The sequence below is a fragment of the Mustela erminea genome, chromosome 19 (assembly GCF_009829155.1).
Source record: "Mustela erminea isolate mMusErm1 chromosome 19, mMusErm1.Pri, whole genome shotgun sequence".
Lineage (NCBI taxonomy): Eukaryota > Metazoa > Chordata > Mammalia > Carnivora > Mustelidae > Mustela > Mustela erminea.
Genome location: NC_045632.1, coordinates 52874936 through 52893875, shown reverse-complemented (window position 1 = coordinate 52893875; position 18940 = coordinate 52874936). Strand labels below are relative to the sequence as shown.

The following is an 18940-nucleotide window of genomic DNA, read 5'->3' as shown; positions in this document are numbered from 1 at the left end:
TCATCAGTAATTCTTTAATATTGACCATGTATTGAATTAAAAGTAATTTGGATATGTGGGGTTAAATAAAGCATCTTGCTAAAATTGGTCCACAGATTTATTTTTGCTTTTTGAAAATGTCATACTATAAAAATATTTTTCAGTCATTATTTTTATTAATGTTTCTTCTTTCATATCATTTAAATATGTTATGCATGGCTCACGCTGGCTTAGATCATTAAGTCTCAGGTCATGTGTTTGCTTTTTTAAAAAAGTTGTTTGTCTTTAACTTTGGAAGCCTTCATTCAAGCACCACATAGGGTATACTAAAAAAATTAGTTTCATTTATGTAATCATGTGCTTATTCAACAAATATTTTTTGAACATGTCCCAGGCAGCATGCACTGCTCTGGGAACTGGGGATTAAATGGTACACAACAGATTTGACATCTATTCTCCCCTCTGGGAGCTTGCATTCTCAGAGATGGTAGGGACAGAATGTAAACAAGCAAACAAATTAAATATACATTTAACTTGAATACAAAAGTGAAGTTTTATGTGTGGTTAAGTTCCGGAAAAGAAATAGGCAGGATAATGAATTAAGAGAACAGCACAGAGACCCTGCTTTAAGGCTAGAGAAAACCTCTCTAAGGGAGAACACTTGCGTGGTGCCCTGAAATCTCTGGGGAAAGGTCTTGAGTCCCTTGTAAGTGTCCCTTTTTCTGCCTTCCCCTGACCCCAGACACAGACCAACTTGGGCTACATTCTTAATTCCATTCACTCACTTCTAAGGGGAAGGATAATAGCTTCCTAAGGGGAATGATAATAGCTCCCTCTTCAAAGTGAAGCTGTGCGGAACCAGGGAATAGTCCAATAACGCCTTCAAGCCTATGGGTCTTAGCTCAGTTCTTTGGTTGTGTGTGTGTGTGTGTGTGTGTGAGAGAGAGAGAGAGAGAGATGAGGTTTGGCACCTGCTGTACTGTGGGAGTGGGGTTTCTCATACAGTAGACCCATCAGTAGCAGACATTTTAATGCCGTGTTACCAGTTTTCCCATTTAAAGAGATGGGCCAAGAAAGGATTGATACTGAGCCTGAAAGGAGGGAATGAATGGCTGCAGAGAACCATCAGAGGAACCAAAAGAAAGGTCCTTTCTCGTGAGACAAAATAAAAAAACAAAGACAGAGTTGGGGAGGACCAAGTTGGTGGGGCAAGCAGAGGGAGAGGAGAGAGAAGAAATTAGAGAAGAGGGAGATGGTGAGATGGTCCATCAGAGGGTAAACCAGTGTTCTTTCCTTCACATCCTTGGAAGTTTGATTTAGTCTTGAATTGTCTGGTCAGGTCTCAGAGCCTCGAGATGCCCTAGAAGTCACAGCTGCTGCAGATGATGATAAAGTCATGGGTGGCCTGCATCATACTCTGTGTAGACATTCCACTGTCCAGGAGGAGGCACAAGCTCAGCACTGTGATCAGAATAGGGGAACTGCCTAGATGGAACCTTTGCCAGATATTCTTGTTTCCACAAAGAAGAGTAGTTTGTCTGGGCTTGAAATGCATTAATTTACCCTGCTTATGCTTGGGGGTGGGCTGGGGTTCCACTCTAAGCTCTCCTTACCCCAGACTCCTATAGGGGAGCAGTGTTTGGTACAAGGGAACTTGAGCTCTCTTTCCAGAACACTGGAATAGAAACTCACCCTGTAATGGGTTTTGTATGACCTTTACCAGCTCTTTGTTTTATTGGGTTTTATATGACCTTTGCAAGCCCTTTGTCTTCTCCACCACTGCTGTGTTCCACTGGGGAAGGGACCAAGACCACAAAATGTAAAGTCTGGGCAAGGTGCTGAATGTATCAATCTGTTATGTTTGGACGAGCAGTATGATGTGTATTTCTTATTTTCTTTTTAAGAAAATCATTTGATTCTTTTAGTGAAGAGGAATTGAATAGAGTCAGGTTTAACCTTATTATACCACTGATATATTTTCAGTCTTTAACTCTGATATGAAAAGCAAATAAAACCGTGAATAGAAGGGAAGTTGGAAAGAAAAAAACAAAAAACATGAACATTTGTTTGATGGTAGGGGAAGGAATAAGAACGTTTTAACCTGGAACAATTGCTCAATATTTATTTGAAGCCCTAAGATACAACATTTATATGGAGAGATAATAACATAACAAACCAACCCAGACTATTAAAATATTATTTTGAATATAAATTTGTGATTTTGAATATGTAAAAGCATAATTGGATCAAATAAAAATGTAATAAATGACCGCATTTAAAAATTTTAACTATAAAAATACTGTAAGAACATGAAAACTAATTTTAAGAAAAAAGCAACTGCCCACTCTCTCACCATCCTAATAGACCTGCTTCCATTTTTTTTTTTTGCAAATTCCTTTCTATCTGTGTCTACACATGTATATTTACATATTGTAATTATAGTACAAGTCTTATTTTTATTTATAGATCTTCCATCCATCTGTCTTCAGAGTCATAATAAACATCACATCTTAGCTTACTCACATGTTCCTTGGGGAAATATCTAAGTACCCCCACTCCCTCACTTGGTCAATACTCACTCTTTAATCACAAAAGGGCCATCCTTCTCAACACTGATTGGTGTTTTGTGTGTGTCTTCAATATCTCTTTCCTTCTGGAGAAACAGAAGTTCCTTAATGTCTCGTTTTCTTGCTCACTGTTATATCCCTAACCCATAGTAAGTGCTAATTAACTATTTCTTAAATACACAGTACATAATAGCTACATGTTATCTCATTGTGTTCATGTTGCAATATTCCTGACTCATACCACTGTCTTGTCCATTAATTTGCTTCAGATGCATTTCTTGAATAAAATATAAGTGTAATAAACTTCATTATGCACCTAATTTTTTTACATTCCATTTATTTCCTTAAAGTATAAATTAACAGGCCAATGATTTTTGGTGCCTGATGTATCTGTCTGTTATTCCAAAAGGGTTAGACCCATTTATAAACAATGTGTGAGTATCAAAAGGTAAAACAATTTTAACCATTTGTGATTATAAGTTAAATACAGATAGCATAATCAACTTCAAAATACTAAGAATTATGAAGAAGACACTTCATAACATCCACCAGGACATTACACAAAGATGACCATAATGAAATTTTCCTTTTAAGTCAGTTTAATGTGTATGCATTTATTTTTTTACATTTTTTTAAAGATTCATTTATGTATTCTTGAGAGAGAGAAAGAGAATACGTGTGCATGTGTGCACACAATTTGGGTTGGGGAACAGAGGGAAAGAATCTTCAAGCAGACTCCCACCCGAGTATGGAGCTCAAACCAGGGCTTGATCCCACCACACTGAGATCATGATCTGAGCTGAAACCAAGAGCTGGACACTTAACTGACTGAGTTACCCAGGCACCCCAGATTTCATAGCTATTAATGTGGTGGTTCAACCTTCATTTTTAAAAAAAATTGTTGGAGTCCTTACAAGCTGATATTACCAATACTTGTTACTATTATCTTTTAAAGTTTCTTTTTCTACTAAATTCTCTTTTTAATAATTTTTTTATTATGCTATGTTAGTCGCCACACAGTACATGATTAATGTTTGATGTAGTGTTGCATGATTCATTGTTTACATATAACACCCAGTGCTCCCTGCAATATGTGCCCTCTTTAATATTCTTCACTGGGCTCACTCATTCCGCCACCCCGCTCCCCTCTAAAACCACAAGTTTGGTTCCCAGAGTCCGTAGTCTCTCATGGTTCATCTCCCCTTCTTATCCTCCCCCCCTTCATTTTCCCCTTCCTTCTCCTAATGTCTTCCATCCTATTCCTTATGTTCCACAAATAAGTGAAATCATATGATAATTGACTCTCTCTGTTTGACTTATTTCACTCAGCATAATCTCCTCCAGTTCCATCCATGTCAATGCAATTGTTAGGTATTCATCCTTTCTGATGGCTGAGTAATATTGCAGTGTATATATGGACCCCATCTTCTATATCCATTCATCTGTTGAAAGGCATCTCAGCTCCTTCCACATTTTGGCTATTGTGGACATTGCTGCTATGAGCATAGGGGTGGATGTGGCTCTTCTCTTCACTACATCTGTATCTTTGGGGTAAGTACCCAGTAGTGAAATTCCTGGGTCATAGGATAGCTCTATTCTTAGCTTTTTGAGGACTCTCCATGCTGTTGTCCAAAGTGACTGTACTAACTTGCATTCTTACCAACGGTGTAAGAGGGTTCCCCTTTTTCCAAAACCTCTCTAACATTTTTTGTTTCTTGTCTTGTCAATTTTTGCCATTCTAACTGATATAAGGTGGTATCTCAGTGTGGTTTTGATTTGAATTTAACTGTGGCTAATGATGTTGAAGATTTTTCCATGTGTTTGTCAGCCATTTGTATGTCTTCTTTAGGGAAGTGCTTGTTCATGTCTTCTGACCATTTTTTGACTTGACTATTTGGTTTTTTGTATGTTGAGTTTGAGAAGAGACAACCCACAGAATGGAAGATGTTTGCAAATAATGCTATAGATAAAGGGATGATATCCAAATGTGTGTACATTTAGAGCTAGATACCAATTATATAAATTCTGAAACATGGGATTTACATAGTTGAATACTCTGCTCCCATCCCTTCCATTTGCATTACACAAAGATAATTTTTTATTTTTATTTTATTTTTATTTTTTCAGTGTCCCAAGATTCAGTGTTTATGCAGCACACCCAGTGCTCCATGCAATACGTGCCCTCCTTAATACCCACCACCAGGCTCACCTATCCCACTACCCCCCTTCCCTCCAAAACCCTCAGTTTGCTTCTCAGAGTCCACAGTCTCTCATAGTTCATCTCTCCCTCTGATTTCCCCCAATTAACTTTTCTTTTTCTTTTCCTAATGTTCTTTATGTTGTTCCTTATGCTCCACAAGTAAGTGAAACCATATGATAATTGACTCTCTCTGCTTGACTTATTTCACTCAGCATAATCTCCTCCAGTCTTGTCCATGTTGTTACAAAAATTGGATAGCCATCCTTTCTGATGGAGGTATAATATTCCACTGTATATATGGACCATATCTTCTTTATCCATTTGTCTGTTGACAGGCATCTTGGCTCTTTCAACAGTTTGGTGATTGTGGCCATTGCTGCTATGAACATTGGGGTGCAGATGGCCCCCCTTTTCACTACATTAGTATCTTTGGAGTAGATACCCAGTAGTGCAATTTCAGGGTCATAAGGAAGATCTATTTTTAATTTCTTAAGGAATCTCCACACTGCTTTCCAAAGTGGTTGCACCAACTTGCATTCCCACCAACAGTTTAAGAGGGTTCACCTCTCTCCACATCCTCTCCAACAACTGTTGTTTACTGTCTTGTTAATTTTGCCCATTCTACCTGGGGAAAGATAATTTTTAGTTATCCTGACCACTTAGTTCTCATGGCTGTATATAACTTCATTGTATGGATAAGTCATAATTTAATAGTATCCTACTATCCAAAGATTTTTTTTTCCTGTCACTTCTTATTTTATAGGTACTGTAACAATGAGAGGATTTTGTATACGCAGTTGATTCCCATTATTCTTGGTAGTTATATTGTCTAAAGTCATCATGAATGCTGAATTAGTGAATACTGAACAAGGGAAAATGCTCCTAGGGAAAATGCAGGTTTAGGTTCCTGCGAGCCTCTGGTCATGTTTTCATCAACTGATTAATACATAACCATCAGGCTATTTAGCATACACTATTGATTCAATAACATTGAATTCACAGAAAACTGCACAATAACTCAGGCCTGAGTGAAGCTAATCTAGTATTTTTGCTCTAAGGAACTCTAGATAGCACTCCAGTTATATGCTTAGGGGACATTTTAAACAGCAAAATCACCAATAAAAAAAGCACAAAAATGTGAAAAATGAAACAAATAGACTGTGAAAAGGACAATGTTTACAGTATGAGTGAAATAAAGAGGCAGAGCAACACCTTGTTTAACCTTACTGGGAACATGTGCATCAAAAAACTCAAGTATTTTGCTGCTTCACACTTGTCTACGGATGACCACAAAAGCACTGCAAGGACTGATTTTGGAGTGACAAATAAATTTTAGGAAATATGGAATGTGTGAATAATGAGGATTATCTGTACATGTTAGGGGTACCATTACATATGTCCTTGGCATAATAAACATGAACTGAAGTCTAATGCTCACATTCTTTGAGAGGGCTGGAAAGGCTATTTGATAGCCATCCAACCAGGAAAATATGAAGAAGATCTGGTCTGGGGCATTTTCTCTAGAAAAGTAGAGGTTAGAGAGGATCTTTTGCCATGATTAGTTTCAAAGTCCTCATTAGCCAGCTCCTTTTAGCACAGTCTGACCTGGTTTCCAGTCCCTGATATGTCACTCCTTATTCGAGCGACCCTAGGTCAGTTCCTCACCCCTCTGAGTTTTTTCATCTGTAAATGGGGTAATATTAGAATTTACCTCAAGAGGTTGTTGCAAAGAATGTAAGTAAATGTAGAGGGTGGGAGTCATGGTCAGATTCCTCTCTTCTTGGGAAGAGAGGAAAATCTTCAAGACTAGCATTCTTCAGAGTCAAGCATAATGATAGGGAGTGTCGTTCTCCTGAAGGATAGATGTGAGCCAGTAAGGGAAGTCCCCATATTTTACCATTCACAACTGCCCAAAGGAATCTATAATTAAGATTTTCGTTTCAAAATCCATGCAGTTTTCAACCACCCGAGAAAGGACAAAAATCCATAGTTAACATTTAAGGATCAAAAAGTTACCAAAAGATCCTCATTTTGTCTCAAAGCAAGTCTCATTATCAGTTGGCTTCAATTCAACCTTGGACATCTTTGATTTTATCTCAGATCACCAAGTGATATATTCTCTTTGTCCTCAGCGATGTGTCATCTAAAAAATCAACTGTAAACGTAAGGCGATATGGTGGAAAGATCAGTAGGTTTTGAGCTGTACCAACCTGAGTCTGACTCACTAGTTCTTTCTCTTACTCTCTGTGACTTTCCAGCCAATTACATTCTTCCCTTAAGATTTGGTTTTTCCACCTGGAAAATGGCCCTGAATGATGCATAGTTCATATTTTTGTTGTAGATGTTGGTCAGGCTATTTGTAAAGGACCTCACCTGGTGAGTAACATCTCTTGGTACTAAATAACCACGGCTCTGGTTAGAGTACCTGTGTGCATTGTATGTGCATTATTAAAAGTTACGTTACTTTTGATCCTTATAAATATCCTGTAGCTTTCCTGGGCATCAGTTCACATCTCCATTTTGCTTCCTCTTTTCCGATCTTTTCTTCCTGACAGAAAATAGGACTACCTGTATCGCAGGACAGTATCTTTACTTAGAATCTGAACCTGCAGCAAGAAGCAAAATATATTGGTGTTTTAGAATAGGCCTTGCATTGACTTCTACTTCCTTGAAATCTATTTCAAAAATCCTGATGGAAGCAAGACGCTAATAGAATGATGGTGGAAGGATGGCACATGCAACTGTTATAAAATGATGAGTGTTGGGGTGCCTGGGTGGCTCAGTGGGTTAAAGCCTCTGCCTTCAGCTCAGGTCATGATCCCAGGATCCTCGGATCGAGCCCCACATTGGGTTCTCTGCTCGGCAGGGAGTCTGCTTCCCTTCCTCTCTGTCTGCCTGCCTCTCTGCCTACTTGTGATCTCTGTCTGTCAAATGAATAAATAAAATCTTTTAAAAAAAAAAATGATGAGTGTTCCGGGGCCAAACTGGAACCAAATAAAAAGGAAAAAATATTCCTGCCCACTTTTTTTCTCAAAATCAAGGGAGTTCTTCAACATAATTATTACAAGCTCCCCATCCCAAATACTTCTAACTTAATATCCTATTGCAGATACTCTATTGAAAGCTAGAGTTAGGGTTTTTTTCCTTCTTAAAGAGAGACAAGTCATTTTTGTTAGTTAGTAATGTAACAATTCCAAATTTGAGTTAGTCATTTTAATATGCTATAAAATAATATATATGTGTGTATCATTTTTCCTTATTTACATATATGCATACATATGTTGTGCACATATGGACTTTTGCTCAGAGAGACATAAAGATTTGTCTGAGGGAGGAAAACTAGTTACTCTTGATGCTGGGGTTCTTCGATAATGAAGTGATTGTTTTTACTATTTATATGTTCAATTTTATCCTCCTTAAAAAAAAGATGGGAGGGGCAGAGAATCAATGTACTCTCAGTTTCCCAATTGTGATACTTTACTGGAATTAAACAAAATATGAAAAGGGGAGAACCAGGTGAGAGAACCAGATATAACATCCAGAATCTCTGTGTTATTTCTTAAAACCACATAGTGGGGTTACAATTTTCTCAAAATAAGGGTATAAAAAGGGATATGGAAAAAGCAAGAAGGAGAAAAGAGGAGACAGGGAAGAGGGTGGCTCTCAGTTCAGCCAGCACACCCTTGAACTCTATGCTCTGCTTCAAGAACTCACCCACAATCACCCACAAGACCCACACCCAACGTGTGGCCCACGTCTTCACCACTTTCAGATTTGAGCTCAACTATTACATCCCCAGAGCCATCCACCCGAGCCCTTCAGTCCTTCAGACCTTTCCTGTTGAGCAATCGCATGGTTCTCCCTGTCCCCAGCCTGCTCTGGGACACCCACATAATTTAAACTAGAGAATTTACTGTCAGCTGGTGAGTCAGCCTCTTCTCCCAGCGAGGATCTGAACTCCTGAGACAGGGGCTATTTCTCCACCACCCCGATTCTTATCGCCTGGGTTGGGCCCCAGTACTCAGCACGTAATGTGTATTTAATAAAGATTTAATAGAAGTGATCATTTATTTATTGCTTAGCAAATTCATGCTTTTGTAAAAATGTTGGGAAGGCTGTCCTATAACACTGATTTTTAAAAACTTAAATTTTTGTTGACTTCCCAAGAATGGTGAGAGTAGCATCTCCTGTCATAATTACGTATTGTCTGCAGAAAATGGCATCAAACTCCTGAATGCTACATCACACGGCCTCTTCAGCCATGGACCCTGGTCCCAGTCCACCTTTCCACCTCCCCCACTCCCTCACATACTGATGCCAGGTTCCCCCCTCTGCCCAGTGTGACAATCTTGTCTGGGTCTTTGTTTCTTTGTAACTCTGCTCCCTGCATGACTGTTCTTACACGTGTCTGTTCTCTATCACTCATGCTTTAGGCTCCAGCTGAAATGTCGGTTCCTGTTTTACTGACACATTCCATAGTATTCCATAATACCCTGCCCTTCTTGGTAATAATGATGATGGCACATGCAATTTCATCTCCCACGTCTGTCATTTGCACTAGGCGGGGGGCTGTCTGTCTCACCCACTGCTTGGAGGCATGTATCCAGCCCAGAGCTGGCCCCCAAAACAGTGCAACACGCCATATTGGTTAAAGCATGAGCATGATCCTTTCTGTGTGGGTGGGATGCGCGGCTGTCATTCTCAACTCATCTTGCTGGTCCTCTGCACCCATAAAGTATTCTCTCTCCTGATCCTGTGACCCATGAACCAGGTGACTACATCACCTGGAGCCTATGGTTTCATTCTTGCTGTGGTCCACAGCCCCAGTCCTCTACCTAGGCTTGTATCTGTACAAGGTCCGAGCCCATGTTCTGTAAATCTTGGCAACACAAACACCTGCAAATGTATCTGGTATCCAAGAGGGTTTCGATTAACGTATGGCAAGGGAACCAAGGTTCCTCCTGCATATATTCTCTGACGGTTATGATTGTACAGGGTAACAAGATGTTACTATTATTGAATTTACTTCCCTGTGAGTGGTCTCACTTGTGTGAGACCCATGGCTTGAGTGAAGCAGACTCCACAGTTATACCTGTGCATCAGACCCACTGGGGAACCCAGTGTAGAGGCAGAGTCAACTGGTGTGACAGGAACCTCGACAACAGTGTGTCACAAAAGATCCCCAAGTGGTTGGGGATCCCCAAGTGGTTGGTTCTAATGCACACTTGGGATTGAGAACATTGGCCCAGGAAGGAGTTGGAATTCAGCACTAAGTCAACAAAATGAGCTAAACTTCTTTGAAGGATTCTGCAGAAAGTCAGACACCAGGAGTAACAGCGCAGACACCAGGGTGTACCAGGTGGATTTGAAATGGAGACACAGATAAGGGGTCTGAAAGGATTTCCAAGGCTTGAGGGTTCTGGGAGGGCTGGGGTGTGGAGTCCGTGGCTCAGCCAGGGGTGGGGAGGAAGCGGCATCAGAGATGGGGGACCAGGCTGGTGTCATGCGTGGGGCTCCCTGTTTTCCTACTCCCTAGCTACCCCTCCTGTCTGACTGCCCAAGAAGGGTCTGTCTCCCCTGCCGGGGTTGTAGCAAGACTGGAGGAGAAGTTCTGTGAGGGCTGCTTTGTGGCTAGTGAGGGCAGCCCCTGGGGGGGCTTGTTCTAGGGGAGCTGGGGAAAGGGGAAAGAGGGGGAGTTTTTTAAAAAGGAAAAGGGAGATGGAGAGGAAGGGGAGAATGGGAAGAAGGCTTTGCAGGTTTAGAAGGGGGAGGATTCAGAGTAGCTGTGCATTTAGGTGCGAGGAATGGTGAGAAAAAGCATTTTTAGGAAAGGTTGTTCCTGCGCTGGGTTCTCTTTGGTCTTGTTCAGAAGACCAGTGAGAGGATTCCAGCTTCTTTCTTTTTAGCTCTTCTCCGCTGCTCGGCCAGGCTTCTTGGAAACGAGATTTCCTGCAGCACTGTGCCATGGGGAACCCCAGTGCGTGTGTGTGTGTGTGTGTTGCCTGCGTGTCTGCATCTAAGAGTGTGTGTGTGTGTGTGTGTCTGTGTGTCTGTGTGTGTCTGTGTGTGTGTGTGTCTGTGTGTGTCTGTGTGTCTGTGTCTGTGTGTGTCTGTGTGTCTACTAATCTAGGCAGTAAATTCAGACTGTGCTCCGTCTGGACCCAGACTGCTGAGATTTGCATGCTGACAATAGTGCTCCCCACCCCTGCAACCTCCGAGAGTTACTCACCCCTCCTGTGACTCAGTTTACTCATTGGCAAAATGGGGACCATCCCAGTACCTGCCTCCTGGGACTGCTATGAGGCTTACTCAAGGGAATACACAGTGGTGCCAGGCACACTGCAAACACTCACACACTTAAATATCAGGTACCAGCACGTCCTCACCAGTCAGCAACTCTGGGCACAGACTCCTGTCTTCTCTAGCACCCTGTCCCTTTACAGACCAGCTCCCCTGTTTGCCAGGGACAAAGAGGCTTCCTGGACTCCTCAGTTTAAAACTGGGCTGTTCCAGGCACACAGGAGCCAGTGGCCGCCCCGTCTGTCATCCTCCGCCCCATCCCAAGCCATTTCAAAGTCTGTGTACAGCAAACACCGGAGTATTATTGGTTCTCCGGGCCAAGAAATTGCCTGACTCCTGGGATAATTATTTAACTCTTCTTGGGCTGTCTTTGCACCGAGTATTTGGGCGCTCCATTGCCTAATGCCTTCCCAGAATGAGCATGATCAGGTCCAGAAGAGAAACTGGAAAGGGAGGAGAGTCAGGGAGGGGGGCTGAGGACATGCAAGGGGTGACTCAGCTCTGAGTCTGGGGGCTCTGTCACGACAGGCTCAACTTGCCCTGGAACACCCATGCCCCAACACCGTGCCCCGCCCCGAGCTGTGAGTCAGCCAGGATAAGGCGCTCCAAATGCCACTCCGTGAAGGGCTTTCAAGGGCCAGGCCCAGCCCCTCCTGCCATCTTCCCAGGAGGAGAGGGGCACCTCCCAGGAGAGGGGCAGGAGCCGGGAAGCCAGCTCGAAGCTGGCAGAGGTCACATGCTGCACCTGCTTCCTGCTGGTCACCCTCTGTAGATGCCTGAGCTCAGTCTCCAGAGCAAGGGGCCTTGACCGTGTCTGTTGCATCCTGAGCAAAGTGGGTGCACTCGACACCCAGCTTTTGGGAGGGGATCCTCCCAGTTTCGGTTATTTCCAGGCCAAATTCTTCTAAGTGAAAATGTGGTTGGGAAGCTTCCAGGCTCATCTCCCCAGGGAATAAAGAAATGCTATCCTTGTGGGGGTGGGGGGGGAAAGAGAGAGAGAGAGAGAAAGAAAGAAATGTTCTCATTATGATGGTATCATTGCCACCGTTTCCCATGATTCCCTGTCCTTCCCTAAGCACCCCCTACCCCCTGCATGCCCTGCTCTTTATTTGCTTCCTACCAGTCAGCCCTTGAAATGGCCCTGGGAAATTGTTGTTCCTATCCACACCTAATATTTACATCATTCACACAAGATGAAGTTAAGACTCTGGGAGGGTCTAGAACCTGGGCAAAGCCACAGGGTTATGACTGGCAAATCCTGGACTCCTAGGCCCATCTCCAAATCCTGCCTCTCCCAGGCCACCCCACCCTGAGCATGTGCCTGATGCACCTCATGCCTGGTCTTTAGCCAGAAAAAAATATGGAGCGCTGGACAAGAGGTTGGATTCAGAGGCAGTATGAAAAGAAAGGAATTTAAACATGCAGATAAATAGTACTTTAAAAAACTTATTCACGGGACTCCAAGGAGGCCCTGTCGGTTAAGCGTCTGACTCCTGATTTCGGCTCAGGTCATGGTCTCGGGGACAGGAGCTCGAGCCCCAAGCTGGGCTCCACACTGAGTGTGGAACATGCTTAAGATTCTCTCTCCCTCTTTCTCTCTGCCCCCACATACCCACCCCCACACATGTGTGCTCTCTCAAATAAATAGATAAACAAACAAATAAATAACTTGTTCATGGATTCGCAGTGCCTTCCCCTGTTTCCATCTGAGTTTCTTGCTCGTGTTGATGTAGATCTCAGCTCCAACTGCCATTCCCGTGCATTTCTCAGTACCTCTTGGGCCTGCACATTCTGTTCAGGGAGCTTTCTGGGCTCCTTGGGTGCATTTGCCAAAACACACTCAGTCCTACATCTGTCTGCATGTCTGTCAATTCAGTGTTTTAATTGTATTTGAATTAATCCACGTGATTGTTCTTTTTTTAAAATTTTATTTATTTGAGAGAGAGAGAGAGAGCATGAGAGGGAGAAGGTGAGAGGGAGAAGCAGATTCCCCTTGGAGCTGGGAGCCTGATGCCGGACTCGATCCCGGGACTCCGGGATCATGACCTGAGACTAAGGCAGTGGCTTAACCAACTGAACCACCCAGGTGCCGCACGATTGTTCTTAACAGAGAAACCAAACCCGAGTAATACTGTATTGCACGTTTGAAAGTTTCAGAGAGAATAGATCTTAAGAGTTTTCACTGTAAGGAAAAAAAAGTTTGTAACTAAGTGTGATGACCGAAGTTAACTAGACTGATTGAGATCATTTTGCAGTGTATACAAATATTGAATCAATACATCATACACCTGAAACTAATGTAACTTTGCATCTTATTTTACTGAAACCTTAGAAAATCCAGTTGTGTTATCTGCTTGCAAAATATACTTTATAAAGTTTGAATTCCTTGTACTGACTTGTCTCCCCTTCTCTTCCAGACCTCCTCTGTTTGCTCTCTCGGGAACCGTGGGGAACTCTCTGGTGTCCGTGCCTTCCCCTCTGGCTGGGCGTCCTTCTGCCCCTCCTCGTCTGCAATCTCTTCCTCACCTCTCAAACCACAGCTCCAATGGCCCCTTCCTAAGAGGGCTTCCCTGAGCTCCCTGGGTGCTGACTATACCTGTCACAGAACTTTGCAGTAACTCAAACACAGTTCTCAGCATGCTTGTCTGCCAGGGTTTCTAAGCCGAAGGGCAAATGAGAGTTATTTGGGATTCTGATAAAAAAAAAACAAAAAACAAAAAACATGAGATTCCCAGGGCCCATCTGCTGGCCATTTTGGTTCCACAAGTCAGCCGCAATGGAGGGGTCTGTATTTTTAACACATGCTCTGGGCGACTCTGATTCACATGTTCTCAAGCCATGCTCTTAAGAAACTGCACATTATTGTCGGTATTTATTTATACCTCTGCTCTCTGTGACCTCCACCTACCCACCTCCTCAATGGTCAAGAGCTCTCAGGAACAAGAACCAGCATACTTTCATTCCTGTGGCCCTGGTGTTTGGCCTAAGTACTGGGACACAGTGGGTGCACAATAAGCATTTGACGACAGAATCCTTTTAGTCATCTTGTTTAGAATAATGTATTAAGTGCCTACTGTGTGTGCACAGTTGTTCTGTGCGCTGGGAAGAAGTATAAGAAAGCAAGAGATACTAAAGTGCCCTTATGGACAAAGCAATGGGAATGTGAATTACAAGGACCAGATTCTGCATTTCTGAGTTTTAACAATCATGTACCAGAGGACTACTGTTTGCCGGTCATTAGGTGTTTTCGTGGACACTCTGTTATTAGACTTCACAGTAAATAAGAGAGAAATAATACACGGGAATGCTTGTTCCTGTTTATTCCCCCCATTTTCATGACTTTTTTGAAAACATTTTTTGTTGAAGTACAGTTGACACATTACGTTAGTTTCAGTTGTACAACACAGCAATTCTACAGTTGCACACATTCTGCTGTGCGCACCACGAGGATAGCCACCATCTGTCACCACACATTGCCCGTGCTGTCCCTTTCATCCCCGAGACTCATTCATTCCATAACTAGAAGCCTCTCCCTCCCACTACCCTCCCCGCAGTTTGCCCATCCCTTTACCCCACTTCCCTCTGGCAACCATCACTTTGTTCTCTGCATTTTGGGTCTATTTCTGCTTTTAATTTGTTTTCTCATTTGTTTGTTTTGTTTTTTTAGATTCCACATAAGTGAAATCATATGGTATTTGTCTCTGTCTGACTTCCTTCACTTCGCATAATACCCTCTAGGTCTATCCTTGTGGTCTCAACTGGCAGGATTGCGTTCTTTTTCATGGCTGAGTAATATTCCTGTGTGTATAGCACTTCTTCCATATTCATTTTTCTATCGATGGATGCTTGGGCTGCTTTCGTGTCCTGGATCTCGTAAATAATACTGCAGTAAACAGGGGGATGTACGTCTTTTCAAACAGGTGTCTCTGTTTCATTTTTAACCATGAGGAAATTAAAAATTGGAGAGGTTGTGCCTGGCTCTGTATTGTAAAGATACTCACCTACAGAGTATGCATTCAAAGGCTGGCCTGTTTGTTTCTAGCACTGAGGTCTTGCTCCTGCCCACCCCCCCCCCCCCCCCCGCTCCGCCAGTGGATACCTCATGGCTTTGGCATTCCTGCAATGTTCTTTCACATGGTACAGGTGACCATCCCCAGCACAGCCAGCAGACATGAACATGGGCCACCTGGCAGCTGAGCAAATGGGTCACATGGGATGGTATTCTCACCTGCACGCTCACCTGTGGAGCTGCCTGGACACCAGAGTTCCACTGAGCCAGCAAGCCAAGGGCATATTGGCACAGCTGTGCCTCATGAGAGGAAGCGTGTTGTCGTTCCTCATGCTTTCATTAGGAGGATTTAGAACAGAGGAGGCTGAAATGGCTTCATGTTAGCACAAAAAATCAGAGATTAATAGTAAACCTTGAAAATAGTGAAGCATCTGATTTGGGCTTCTCCACCGACAAGCCCAATAACACAGAGGAAACTATTAACATACAAATAGACAGGCTTCCCATTAAAACAGCAGCAGACAGTTCTGGAAAAGACCTCTTCACGCAGAAAGCAATTATGATGGGAAATCGAGTCCGATTCAGACCCATTTGCAGCAAGCTTGGAAAATCAAAATGTAACCACTCATAATCGGATAGACAACCCTGCTGTCGGGGGTCGGGCAGCCAGTTCTTTATTATTATTGCTACTGTTATTATTATTTTAGTTTTAAAGAATTCAATGTTATCAGCTCCAAATCTTACTGACTTGCAGGCTCTGCTCAGAGGGCTACAGCATAGTGTGGACACATTTATACACACACACACAGACACACACACAAAGAATCAGCCCACATACAAATAGATTTTTTTGTCAAATTTCCGGAGGTTAATAGGGTTTCGAGCTGAGATGCCACTCAAACCAAGAACTTTTAAATAAGTAGACATCTCCTTGCTGGGTCTGTATCCTCTGTAAGTCCGAAGCTTCAGCCTGGGCCCTTCTGCTGTAATGCAGCTGGAATGTGCAGACTAGAACCTTAGAGGCACGGCTGAGTCTGGAAATGAGAGGTCAGCCCAAACAAAATTGGAAGCTCCAAGTAAGGACAAAACCGTTCTAGAAAACGTGAGTGTTTTCTCCCAAATGGTTGTGGAAAACATAGGAGGCAAAGAGCACAGACACACCATTCCAAAACCTTCATGAAAGTGCAAGAGGTTAGTGATATTGCCCACAGTGACGTCACATGGACTAGCTGGCTAAGCCCCCTGCTGTGACCTTTCTTGTCACCAGGCAGTTCTTCTATGCTAACATGCTTTACTCTGATTGACAGCCTAGCTTTCTGTCTCTTGCGCTACGCTGCAGGTCCAGTACTCAACAGACTCTGATTACCTTTCAGGAGGAGGACCAGCTCCTTGCATTTGACCTAAGACAGCCTCCAGGTGTTGGCCCTGCTTCTGTCTCTAGAAGAGCCTCTCTCACTTCTCTGTGCCCCAGCCAATCTGGTTGTCTTTAGTTCCATAAATGTGCCATATTCCTCATGCTCTGGGCCTTTGCACATGCCTTTCCCTCCGCCTGGAATGCTGCTCTGTGTCCCACATCCCCACCTCTTGTCCCCCTCACAGCTCCCTTGTTCACTGGGATGGGAGTGGGACCCCAGTGGGGTCACCCCATGGAAGGATGATGAGATATCTTCTAACTTAAAGAGTGGGAAGAGTGGGAAGACTTCAAACAGTTTTGCCCTGTGTAAACCCAGACACACTCCCTTACAAATGCAGAAAAGTTAAACTCATTTTATACGTAGAAATCTCAGACATGCTATGAGATGGTACATATTTGTTGTCTTAAACGGCTACGTTTGGGGTAATTTGTTATTCAGCAATAGATATATAATAAATATACCTCCCTACTCTTGACTTCAGGTACTTAGGAGCTAGGAATCTGCAGGGGCTCATTTTTGGAATAAACCAGATGATAGACTGTGCTGAGGGTCAGCCTTAACCCACTTTGTATTTGTTCAGCCATGGTATGATTATATCAGAGTTAGAGACTCAATTTGTGCAGATTTCTTTCCCTTTATATTCCTATAGAATAAAATATGGTCAATTGCATGGATTTGAAGTTAAACATATCTGAGTTCACATCTTTTCCTTCACTATTTATCATATAGGGAATTGTTGGAAAATTTAATCTCTCTGATAGGAGAGGTTTCACCGTAAAATCGGGAAGGTAATACTACTTGCTTCATTGAGTTGCACACTTCAGGACGTGAGGGTTTTATCAAGATACATTTACATAATGTACACAAAAACATTTAGCATGGTGGCTGATACCCATTAAAGATGTATCTAATAATAATTATTGCTATTATCTTTCATAATAGTCACTCAAATTCCCTCACACCAGCAAATAGGAAATTTCTTTCATTCCAAAGAATTGTCCTCACTGAACTTAATTCTGGTAGACAGCATCTTATAATAACTAAGTGTTCTGAAAATTGTGGTCCATGAGCTTTCTGAATCAGAATGACCTGAAGTGATCCTAAAAATAAAGAGTCTCAGGTTACCTGAGTGGCTCAGTTGGTTGAACGTGTGACTCTTGGGTTCAACTCAGGTCATGATCTCCAGGTTGTGGGATCAAGCTTTGTGTCGGTCTCTGGGCTTTGTGGGGAGTTGGCTTGGGATTCTCTCCCTCTCCCTCTACCCTTCTCCCCACTCTCTAAAATAAACAAATACATCATTTTTTAAAAAAAAGATTTTATTTATTTATTTGACAGACAGAGATCACAAGTAGGCAGAGAGGCAGGCAGAGAGATGAGGGGAAGCAGGCTCCCTGCTGGACACAGAGCCCGATGTGGGGCTCGATCCCAGGACCCTGGGATCATGACCTGAGCTGAAGGCAGAGGCTTTAACCCACTGAGCCACCCAGGTGCCCCCCAAAAATACATCTTTTAAAAAAAATTAAGAGTCTTAAAATGAATTTCAGGCCCATTAAGTCAGTATCTTTGGGATGATAGCAGAGTAAGGAGGACAGGATGATGATCTGCGTTTTTTGACATCCCCCTACCCCAGCTTGATGGTAGTGTTCAGGAAAGCTCCAGAATCACGGAGATCGAGCAAAGAGGATTCATCTCAGAATAGGAGGACCTGAGGTGCTAGTCTGGCTTCTGACATTTACTGGCCAAAGTGAATTAACCTTTGTAATTCCCAGTTTCTCATCTGTGAAAAGGAAACATGAATCTCCTTCTCTAGCTTATAGAGCAATTTAAAGATCGGTCGGGATAATAAAAACATTAACTGACTTCTATCTAGTGTGTACACAGTTTACAAAGTGATTATATCCACTTTATCTCATTGAAACTCGGGACTGTCTTATGAAGTCAGTCTCCCTCCCTGTTGACAAGAACAGGAGTTAAGGTGGGTGAGGTTACACCCAGGCTTGTCCAGGCTGCATCATGACAGGGTTAGTGTGCAAACCGAGGTCTAGACTGTCAATGCAGAACTGAACTAAAACCAAGGGGCTATGTCATATGTCAATGTGCTATTTGTGGACACCACTTTGGTCAAGACTGTTTCCCTGGTTATTCTACCAAACGTAGAGGACAGACTGAGGGAGAATCTATGTTCTAATTGCCCAGATCACAATTATACATGCAAAGAGCCACAATTATTTTCAGACAAAAACTGTGAGGTCATTGGAATACATTTCCTTAGCAATGACATTAGAGAAAGTGCCAGGCTTGGTCTGTCAAATATTTCTAACTTGTGCACTCATTGTAGATTATGAACTTAATGAACTTCCTTCATTTGCTTTCTCTGGGTCATTATTTTGTTTCCTCTGCCTAGGTTTATTCAGGAGAAAAATATTTGGAAAATCATTTGTAGTCTCCAAAGGCTGCATCAATACAGGAA

General features: G+C 42.7%; 1 long non-coding RNA gene across 1 annotated transcript in view; it reads left to right on the top strand.

The window, feature by feature from the left end:
* LOC116580078 overlaps nucleotides 1–13725 on the top strand; it is a 567258-nt gene extending 553533 nt beyond the window's left edge. The window contains exon 6 of the long non-coding RNA XR_004281498.1: nucleotides 13464–13725. This is a non-coding gene — a long non-coding RNA (uncharacterized LOC116580078). The remainder of the gene's footprint in view (nucleotides 1–13463) is intronic.
* Nucleotides 13726–18940: the final 5215 nt, after the last annotated feature.